Raw genomic sequence first — 11792 nt, 5'->3', positions numbered from 1 at the left:
TATTACATAACGTAGCGTAATCCTGTTACATAACGTAGCGTAATCCTTTGTTACATAACGCAGCGTAATCCTTTATTATATAACGTAGCGTAATACTTTATTACATAACGTAGCGTAATCCTTTATTACATAACGTAGCGTAATCCTTTATTACATAACGCAGCGTAATCCTTTATTACATAACGTAGCGTAATACTTTATTACATAACGTAGCGTAATCCTTTATTACATAACGTAGCGTAATCCTTTATTACATAACGTAGCGTAATCCTTTATTACATAACGTAGCGTAATCCTTTATTACATAACGTAGCGTAATCCTTTATTACATAACGTAGCGTAATCCTTTATTACATAACGTAGCGTAATACTTTATTACATAACATAGCGTAATACTTTATTACATAACGTAGCGTAATCCTTTATTACATAACGTAGCGTAATACTTTATTACATAACGTAGCGTAATCCTTTATTACATAACGTAGCGTAATCCTTTATTACATAACGCAGCGTAATCCTTTATTACATAACGTAGCGTAATACTTTATTACATAACGTAGCGTAATCCTTTATTATATAACGTAGCGTAATGTTTATTACATAACGTAGCGTAATCCTTTATTACATAACGTAGCGTAATCCTTTATTACATAACGTAGCGTAATCCTTTATTACATAACGTAGCGTAATCCTTTATTACATAACGTAGCGTAATCCTTTATTACATAACGTAGCGTAATACTTTATTACATAACGTAGCGTAATCCTTTATTACATAACGTAGCGTAATCCTTTATTACATAACGTAGCGTAATACTTTATTACATAACGCAGCGTAATACTTTATTACATAACGTAGCGTAATACTTTGTTACATAACGTAGCGTAATCCTTTATTACATAACGTAGCGTAATCCTTTATTACATAACGTAGCGTAATCCTTTATTACATAACGTAGCGTAATCCTTTATTACATAACGTAGCGTAATCCTTTATTACATAACGTAGCGTAATCCTTTATTACATAACGTAGCGTAATCCTTTATTACATAACGTAGCGTAATACTTTATTACATAACGTAGCGTAATCCTTTATTACATAACGTAGCGTAATCCTTTATTACATAACGTAGCGTAATACTTTGTTACATAACGTAGCGTAATACTTTGTTACATAACGTAGCGTAATACTTTATTACATAACGTAGCGTAATCCTTTATTATATAACGTAGCGTAATGTTTATTACATAACGTAGCGTAATCCTTTATTACATAACGTAGCGTAATCCTTTATTACATAACGTAGCGTAATCCTTTATTACATAACGTAGCGTAATCCTTTATTACATAACGTAGCGTAATCCTTTATTACATAACGTAGCGTAATACTTTGTTACATAACGTAGCGTAATCCTTTGTTACATAACGTAGCGTAATACTTTATTATATAATGTAGCGTAATACTTTATTACATAACGTAGCGTAATACTTTATTATATAATGTAGCGTAATACTTTATTACATAAAGTAGCGTAATGCTTTATTACATAACGTAGCGTAATCCTTTATTACATAACGTAGCGTAATCCTTTATTACATAACGTAGCGTAATCCTTTATTACATAACGTAGCGTAATCCTTTATTACATAACGTAGCGTAAGTCTTTATTACATAACGTAGCGTAATCCTTTATTACATAACGTAGCGTAATACTTTATTACATAACGTAGCGTAATCCTTTATTACATAACGTAGCGTAATCCTTTATTACATAACGTAGCGTAATCCTTTATTACATAACGTAGCGTAATCCTTTATTATATAACGTAGCGTAATGCTTTATTACACACACTACATGTGTTAGCATATAGAACATATCAATCCTGCTGTCTGTCTGTGTTCATTCAGGACAGGCCTTGGCTGTAGTCATCCTCCTCCTCCTCCTCCTCCCAACCCTCTATTACACAGAGGCTCCTTAGGGGCTTCCTGCTCTGAGCACAAAGCCATGGAGTATTGAAATGCCATAAAGAATGGTGTAGTGACTGACACTCCTCACATAACTGGCTATGAAATATCCGGGTGACTCGCCACATGACTGGGTGCGCGGGTGTCAGCTCTGAGGTCTCATTTTATACGGAAATTTGTACGGAACTAACATCTGCAGCCTGAACGTCATAGTATACAAAAGACTGTTCACCTGCCACCTACTGGAGAACACTGGAATAACGTCAGAGCCGCCCTGCTTTTATTTGTGGAATGTTTCAACTCGAAAATAGGGGACACCAAAACATTATATGAACGATTTTCAACTATTATTATTTAGTACTGTGCGGAAACAAAAAGAGTTCTATAGTAAAGTAAAATATCCAATAACTTTTTCTTAGAACAGCTCGTTTTCAGTCTCACTCTGTCTTGTTTTTCATTAAAAAAAACTGTTAGATAACCCCAATATTTAATGAGCCGGCTGGGTGAGACTGTCATGGTCTTTCAAGCAAGCTGCTGCAGCTGCAGAGTAAGTAGCAAAACTTTGGTAAAATGCAAAAAGCTGCTCGGTACCCGGCTCTGTGTCCGGTTATGGCGAAGGAGCGAGTACTTTATTATGTATACCCGAAATGTGTGGGTGAAGGGTACGAGAAGGGGGCACCTTTGCCGCTGTGCCCCTCGGCTTGAACACTATGGGACTGAGCATTTGTTTTGGTCCTGGTTCTTGCCTACAATGTCACCATCTTTTTATACTATGATTTATAGACCCATTGAAATCGCAGGAGCGATTGTAGCGTCATGTTCATACAGTCAGCAGGGGCACAAGTCCGGGTATATGCTTGAGATGTGTGTATATAAGTTTCATAACACTTTCCTATATAATAAGTGGATAATGCATGTCCTGTCACCCATTTATGTGTGAGACTGTATATAAGTATGTCTATAGAGTCTAGACGCCACATTTGTGCCACATATATACACACACGTATAAACTTATCTGCATACGCTCCAAAAAAAAAAAAAAGAAGGTTTCTATACGGGAAATGCGCGCCAAGCAGGGCCGCGTTTAGAGTTCATGCTGCCCTGGGCACTTACTGCTGACGCCCCCCATAACTCCCGAAGTTATGGAAACCGCATAGCTCAGCACCGGACCCAGGAAAGGTAAGTATGATAACTGCTTTGCTTTTTTTATGTGATACTAAGGTCTGGTTTACACAGCTCCGTCATCTGCGAGATTTTCGCGCAGCCGCCATCATTATGACACTCCGTTTGGATGTTTGTAAACAGAAAAGCACGTGGTGCTTTTCTGTTTACATTCAGAGTTTGACAGCTGTTGCGCGAATCACGCTGTTCGCATGGAAGTGCTTCCGTGTGACCTGCATGATTTTCACGCACCCATTGACTTCAATGGGTGCGTGATGCGCGAACAGCGCACAAATATAGGACATGTCGTGTGTTTTTTTTTCAGCGGAATCACGCTGAGCAAAACTCACGGACTGTCTGCATGCCCCCATAGACTAACATAGGTCCGTACAACACACGTGAAAAGCATGCGCGTCGCACGGTCGTATTTCACGCTCGTGTAAACGAGGCCTAATAGGGTTTTTTTTGGTGTTGGTTTGTGCTTTTTTTACAGGTTCGGTTGGACTACTTCGGATTCGAGGACTACTTCGATTAACTATTTTATTGAAAATAAAAAGCAACGTAATGTGGGCTGTTTTTTATTTTTTTATTTCACGAAAATATTTTTTTGTGTTTCTTTATAACTTTATTACTACTTCCTTAGTAATGGCCGCTCTATGATTGAAAGCGTCCATTACCCCGTACCCACCATCACTAGGGGGATCGGGAAGAGCCAGGTACAATCCAGTACCCAACAATCTGAAGTGACGGTCAGGTACTGGGGCAGCCGCAGGCTCATATTATTAGATTGGGAAAGCCCAAAAAACATGGCCCTTTCACCCTGGTAATGCTAGCCTGCTTCTGCTGCTGCTATGTTGTATCTGGTTGGCTATGAAAATTGCGGGGGACCCCATGTTTTTTTCTTTTAGATTATTTATTTTCAAACAAAAAACTGTGAGGTCCTTCCGTATTTTTCATAAGCAGCCAGATACAACATAGCAGCAGCAGCCTAGCATTAGCAGGAGCCACGTTTTTTTGGGCTTTTCCAGCCTAATAATATCATCCTGCGGCCACCCCAGTACCCGACCATCACTTAAAGAGACTCTGTCACCACATTATAAGTGCCCTGTCTCCTACATAAGGAGATGGGCGCTGTAATGTAGGTGACAGTAATGCTTTTTATTTAAAAAAAACGATCTTTTTTCACAACGTTAGGAGCGATTTTGGTTTATGCTAATGAGCTTTCTTAATGCCCAAGTGGGCGTACTTTTACTTTCGACCAAGTGGGCGTTGTACAGAGGAGTGCATGACACTGACCAATCGGCATCATGCACTCCTCTCCATTCATTTACACTGCACTAGCGATATAGATATATCGCTATGTGCAGCCTCATACACAAGCCCTAACATTACTACAGTGTCCTGATAATGAATACACATGAAATCCAGCCTGGACGTCATGTGTACTCAGAATCCTGACACTTCTGACTCTTTTTTTGTGAGATTCCAGCAACAGATACGAAATCTCGCGAGATCACGGAGCTAAACGAGATTTGGTTTCACTTGCCGGAATCTCACAAAAAAAGAGTCAGAAGTGTCAGGATTCTGAGTACACATGACGTCCAGGCTGGATGGTCATGTGTATTCATTATCAGGACACTGTAGTAATGTTAGGGTTTGTGTATGTAGCTGCACATAGCGATATAACTATATCGCTAGTGCAGTGTAAATGAATGGAGAGGAGTGCATGATGCCGATTGGTCAGCGTCATGCACTCCTCTGTACAACGCCCACTTGGTCGATAAAAGTACGCCCACTTGGGCATTAAGAAAGCTCATTAGCATAAACCAAAATCGCTCCTAACATTGTGAAAAAAGATCGTTTTTTTAAATAAAAAGCATTACTGTCACCTACATTACAGCGCCCATCTCCTTATGTAGGAGATAGGGCACTTATAATGTGTTGACACAGTCTCTTTAAGATAGTCGGGTACTGGATCGTACACTTCTCTTCCCGGTACCCTTTGTGGCAGTGGGTATGGCCTTAGTAATGGACAATGTCTATCAGACAGAGGCCATTACTAAGGCAATAGTAATAAATAGAAAAAACACCAATATAAAAATATTTTATTGAAATAAAATCCCCCACACAAATTGAAAATGAATTTTGAAAATAAAAACGCTGTCATCTAAGTAGTCATCGAATCCGAAGTAGTCCAACAACCGAACCTTTTAAAAAAAAAAAAGCAAAACAATTATCATCCGTACCTTCCTGGGTCTGTGACAGTTAACACTTTACGACGAATGACGGATATATCCGTCCTGTACAGGAACTAGTTCCCACATAAGGACTGATATATCCGTCCTCTGATCGCGTGGGTACTGCCAGTGTACCCAAGAGATCAGCGGCAGGAGCACAGCTGTTATACACCGCCTGACTCTTGCCCCAACTGCCGGAATCTAAGCACGCTCCGATTCCGGCAGATTAACCCATTAGATGCCGCTGTCAATAGCGACAGCGGCATCTAATGTGTCTGAAAGAGGGAGGGAGCACCCTCTGTCACCCCATCGGCGCCCCCGCAAAGAATTTGCGGGGCGCTGTCAGGTTTCCATGGCAGCCTACAAAAGCCCCCAGGTCTGCCTTCAGCAACTGCCTATTAGGCCATGGCAGTTTTACTCTGACAGGCAATAATGCTTTGGTATACTATATATACCAAAGCATTATATAAGCGATCAGCAGATCGCATGGTGAAGTCCCCTGATGGGACTATAAAAAAATAAATAAATGTAAAGCAGATAAATAAAGTTTATGAAAAAAAATAATAAAAAGATTAGTCAAAATAAAATAAAACCACTTTAATTTAGTAAAAGTTTCAAAATAAATAACACATACACATATATGGTCTCCGAGCGATCGTAACAACTCGAACAATAAAATTAACACATTAATTAAACCGCTGGATGAACGGCGTCCAAAAAAACAACGGCAAAATTATTTTTCTCCCATTCCCCCCATAAAACATAAAATAAAAGTTAATCATTAAGTCCCGTGTACCTCAAAATAGTACTAATTAAAACTACACCATGGCCCGCAATAATCAAGCCCACATACGGCTACATCGACGGAAAAATAAAAAAGTTACGGCTCTTGGAATGCGGCGATGCAAAAACAAGAATTTTTTTTCTAAAAGGGTTTTTATTGTGCAAACGTAGGAAAACATAAAAGTTTTTGTAATTGTGCCGAACCATAAAATAAAGGCAACATGTTATTTACGCTGCATAGTAAACGGCGTAAATTTATAATGTGAAAATCAATGCTGCAACGGCTACTTATTTTCAATTCTCTCCTAAAATAAAGTTAATAAAAGTTATTCGATATATTATATGCATCCAAAAATGGAGCAATTGAAAAATACAACTCGTCCTGCAAAAAACAAGCCCTTATACAGCTATGTCGACGGAATAAAAAAAAAAAGTTTAGACTCTTGGAATGCGACCATGAGAAAAAAGAATCCTTAGTCATTAACGCGCAAAATGGCCTGGTCATTAAGGGGTTAAAGGGGTTATCCGGGCACCAAAATTGCTTTGGATTTATATTTTATTGTGAAAAGAAGTCACTTACTAATTTACTTTAATTTTTAATTCTGTAATGAATCGTTCAGTTCAAACCTGGTGAATTGGTGCTAGAAGTCCTGTAGTTTTCCTAATATTGATGACGAGCTGACATGGGTCTGCGGGCTTGCTCTCTGTGCTGTTCGTGTCAGCGTGTTATTAAGCCTTGACCGAAAGTGGCTAGCACATTGCCTATCGCTGGAGTCAACGAGCAGCGATAGTTTGCATGGTTTGCATTACCATTGATTTCAATGGTGACAGATCTGGTGCAAATGGTTTCCGTTTGTCACCATTGTGTAAGGGATCCGTTGTTTTGAGGGTTAAGGGTTCCGTTTGCTCGTCATCACGCCACCTGCGCCACAAAAAACACGCAGAATGTCGAGGAATGGAACTGATGGTTCCGTTGCCTCGCTTGCTCTTTCAATTGTATTCGCGTTCTAAGGACGCGGATACAATTGAAGCGACCCTTTGGTCCCGGGGACTGAGACATACAACATGGTAAAATATTACATACCTTACCTGGTGCCCTCCAGTTGTGCCGTGGATTTGCCATTCCCCCTCAGCGCTGTCCAAAAATGGCTGCAGCGCCCCTAAAAATATTAGTCTGATCAGGCCAGCCTTAGGTTGGATGGCATGCTGTGCAGGACTCTATTGCTGCCCTCCACAAACCCAAAATCAACCACATATATAATGTACATACATAAAGGCACATACAGATTAGGGTTGCACGATGCATCTAAACTTCTATACTGTTTCGATACCGTGCACCCTCAAACTGTTCAATACCATTCATGTATTTCGATACTAAGCTGTGCGGCCGCACAGCTTGGTATAGTAACACATGAATGTTGTTAGAGCGGGGCTGCGGTTGTGTAATACAGCCATTGCCTCGCTCCTGAGTCCTGACAAGTGCGCGCGGTCAGCATGATGTGATGCGGCCAGCGCTGCACTGGTGATTGCCGGCACTGAAGTCAGAACATGGTGGGCGCACTGCAAAACAACCCAATGTTCTGTCTTTAGTGCCTACACCGGCGCTGCACTAAAGAGCGGCGGTGCAGGCACTAAAGACAGAACATTGGGTTGTTTTGCAGTGCGCCCACCATGTTCTGACTTCAGTGCCGGCAATCACCAGTGCAGCGCTGGCCGTATCACATCATGCTGACCGCGCGCACTTGTCAGGACTCTTTAGTGCAGCGCTGGCCGCATCACCTCATGCTTAACCGCGCGTGCGCGCTTATTGTCAGGAGCTGGGCAATGGCTGTATTACACAGCTGCAGCCCCGCTCTAACGGTGGACATCAGGTGAAACTTCTCATCTCCGCCGCTATTCCCCTGAGTGCTACGATCAAAGCTGACCGCATAATTCAAGGGGAAAATGAGAAGAGGGGGATGCCCTTTGGATTCATCACAGGGAATTCCTGTGACGCGATCAAGGGACATACCATATATGGGCAGACAGCCCAGGGTCCGTTGAAGGACCCCCAGGGCTGTCTGACCATATTCCCTGTTGTTAGGTTAGGGCATACTTGGGTATGTCCTAACAACTGCCTGTGTACTATAAGTACACAGGCTAATGTACTAGTATATAGAGAGGTATATGCCAGTAAGTTTAAAAAAAATAAAGTAATGTTAAATTAAAAAAAATACGCACACATTTTTTATAATGAATTACAATAAATAGATTAAAATAAGTCTCAATACATAAAATATATATGTCACGTAGGGTGCGTGAACCCACTGGGCCCTACTGCCTTAACGGTATGGCAGTTGGCCAACAGGACACAGATCAAAGTCTATAGTTCAAATAGGTGTACCTGTGGTAACTTCAGACAGTAGCAAGACAGGCTCGGATGGGACTTTGACAGCAGGCAGACACCAGGCGTGGTGTAACAAGACCAGGCGTGGTGTAACAAGACTCTAACTCTATACGGCACTTGGACCAGGAAAACACGGGATACAGGTAGCAGGAACAGGAACACTGGGACTTGGAAGACAATGAAGGGACCATTTGCAGAGATGAACATAGGTAACGACAACAATGCTTAGGCAATGCAGGAAGGGGCAGGGCCCTTATAGTCCAGGGTGCCCATAGGCTAATTTGGTTCTTTAATTCAGGTGCACGCGTTGGCCCTTTAAAAGAGGGTAGGCACATGCGCACGCACCCTACGGGACACAGCCGAGTGAACCGGAAGTGAGCGTTGGCATCTCCTGAGGAGGAGATGCGGGCCAGCGCTCACTGATCCATGGCTGCGGCCATCAGGCGGTGAGTAAACTTTCACTTATTAATCCCTTAATGCCCGCCGATACGCCTTTTCACGGCGATCATTAATAGGCTTTATTCTAGGCCGTCGCCTTTTCACGGTGGCCTAATAAACTACCTGCAGGGGTGTCCTGTGCAGCCTGAAGCCAGGGCTCAGCTGTCTGACAGCCGAGCCCCTTCAGCCGAGCCCCTTCTCCAATAGTAGCGACACCAGGCGTGGTGTAACAGGACAGGCGTAGTACTCAGCGCAGCACGACTCCAACTCTATACGGCACTTGGACCAGGATAACACGGGATACAGGTAGCAGGAACGGGAACACTGGGACTTCGAAGACACCATTTGCAGAGACGAACATAGGTAACGACAACAACGCTCAGGCAATGCAGGAAGGGGCAGGGCCCTTCTTATAGTCCAGGCTGCCATAGGCTAATTTGGTTCTTTAATTCAGGTGCTCCTGAGGAGTAGATGCGGGCCAGCGCTCACTGATCCATGGCTGCGGCCGTCAGGGAGGTGAGTAAACCTGACGGCCTGCGGCCATGGGTATTACAATATATATATATATATATATATATATATATATATATATATATATATATTTTATATAGTCGCGACCGTAATAACTAATTTATAGCGTCATTTATGATGTTTACGCTGTTATAAAATAAAGTAAAAACTGCTTTCTTTCACTTTTTAACCCCTTAATGTCTGCCGATACGCCTTTTCACGGTGGTCATTAATAGTCTTTATTCTAGGCCGTTGCCTTTTCAGGGTGGCCTAATAAACTACCTGCACGGGTGTCCCGTGCAGCCTGAAGCCGGGGCTCAGCTGTCTGACAGCCAAGCCCCTGCTCCAATAGTAGCGATCTAAGTTTACTTCGATCGTTACCGTTTAACCCCTCAAATGCTGCCGTCATATTCGACCGCTGCATTTGAGTTGTTTACAGAGGGAAGGAGCTCCCTCTCTCACCCATCAGCGGCTCGCAAATGCAATTGCGGGCCTACGATGGGGAGTCATGGCAACTGGGGGCCTAATAAAGTCTGCCTGGTCTGCCCTGACTTTATATCTATTAGTATGTGCCAGAGGCACGTCCTAATAGATGCCTGTCAGTTTTACACCGACAGGCAATAATGCTCTGGTATACGAAGTATACCAAAGCATTATATCTGCGATGTAAAGATCACATAGTGAAGTCTCCTAGTGGGACTGAAAAAATAATTTATGTGACATAAAAATTTATAAAAAGTACACATAAAAAAATACATTTTTTCCCATAAAAAAATGTTGTTTTTTTAGTAAAAGTGTAAAAATAAAATAAAAACTACACATATATGGTATCCCCGCAATCGTAATGACCCAAGAAATAAAGTTAGCATATTATTTAAATTTATGTGTGGTATCATAGTAATCATACCGACCCATAGAATAAAGGTAACATGATATTTACGCCGCACGGTAAACGGCGTAAATGTAGAATGCAAAGAACATTGCCTAAATTTCTGCATTTTTTTTTATAGCTCCCCAAAAAAAAGTTAATAAAAGTTAATTTAAAAATTCTATATACCCCAAAAGAGTGCCATTGAAAAATACAACTCATCCCGCAAAAAACAAGTTCTCATACAGCCATGTCCACGTGAAAATAAAAAAGTTAGAGCTCTTTGAATTTGACAATGGAAAAACTAAAAAAATAGCTTGGTCATTAGGGCCCAGAATGCATGCAGGTGGAAGGGGTTAATGTGAGTAATAGTAATTAACCCCATCATGCACCTCACACATTAACCAATGTTGTCAATTATGACAGTGAGGAATATGATGTGGTTAATTACTATTAATGTCAGGAATATGGAGGTTCAAAATTCATCACACCACGTGCCTCACATCAGAAAATGGAAGAGCTTTTTTTAAAATTATTATTGTTGGCAAAGTTACATAGTTACATAGTTTGTACGGTTGAAAAAAGACACATGTCCATCAAGTTTAACCAAGGGATGGGAAAAGGGAAGGTAAACATTTCTACACATAGGAGCTAATATTTTTTTGTTCTAGGAAATTATCTAACCCTTATTTAAAGCCATCTACTGTCCCTGCTGTGACCAGCTCCTGCGGTAGGCTATTCCATAGATTCACAGTTCTCACTGTAAAGAAGCCTTGTCGCCTCTGCAGGTTGAAACTTTTTTTCTCCAGACGGAGGGAGTGCTCCCTTGTTTTTTGAGGGGGTTTTACATGGAACAGGATTTCACCATATTTTTTGTATGTGGCATTAACCCCTTAAGGACACGGCCAATTTTGGCCTTGAGGACAGAGCAATTTTTTTACATTTCCCTCTTTGCATCCCGACGCTCATAACTCATTTATTTTTTGTACGACGTAGTTGTATGAGACTTTGTTTTTTGCGGGACGAGTTGTACTTTATGTAGGTACCATTTTGTGGTACAAATACATTACCGTTTAATTTCTATAAATTTTTATTTTGGCGAAAATGCAGAAAAAATGCAGTTCCGCTGCAGTTTTAATATTTATTTTTTTACACCATACACCGATCATCATAAATAATGTTATACATTTGTTATACAGGTTGTTACGGTCGTGGCGATACCAAATATGTCTATATTATTTAATGTTTTGGGACTTATATTTTAAAAAGTTTATTTATTATAAAAAATGTGTGTTTCTGTGTATTTTTTTAACTTTTTATTTATTTATTTATCATAATTTTTTTTTTTACATTCATTTAACTTTTTTTTTTAATCCCATAAAGGGATTTATCATTTTGATTTTGTAACTGCAATGTACTGGCATAGATATATATGCCA

The 11792-nt window shown here is 40.7% G+C and overlaps 1 protein-coding gene across 1 annotated transcript in view; it reads left to right on the top strand.

Annotated features, from left to right (window-relative positions):
- Nucleotides 1–2469: 2469 nt before the first annotated feature.
- The window catches only part of LOC142753781 (uncharacterized), a 100917-nt gene continuing 91594 nt past the window's right edge, over nucleotides 2470–11792 (top strand). The window contains exon 1 of the mRNA XM_075860323.1: nucleotides 2470–2518. The gene's annotated coding sequence lies outside the window, so the exon portion shown is untranslated. The remainder of the gene's footprint in view (nucleotides 2519–11792) is intronic.

This window comes from Rhinoderma darwinii, chromosome 1, assembly GCF_050947455.1.
Source record: "Rhinoderma darwinii isolate aRhiDar2 chromosome 1, aRhiDar2.hap1, whole genome shotgun sequence".
Lineage (NCBI taxonomy): Eukaryota > Metazoa > Chordata > Amphibia > Anura > Rhinodermatidae > Rhinoderma > Rhinoderma darwinii.
Note: the sequence above shows the minus strand (reverse complement) of the source record. Positions and strands in the feature narration are given on the sequence as shown.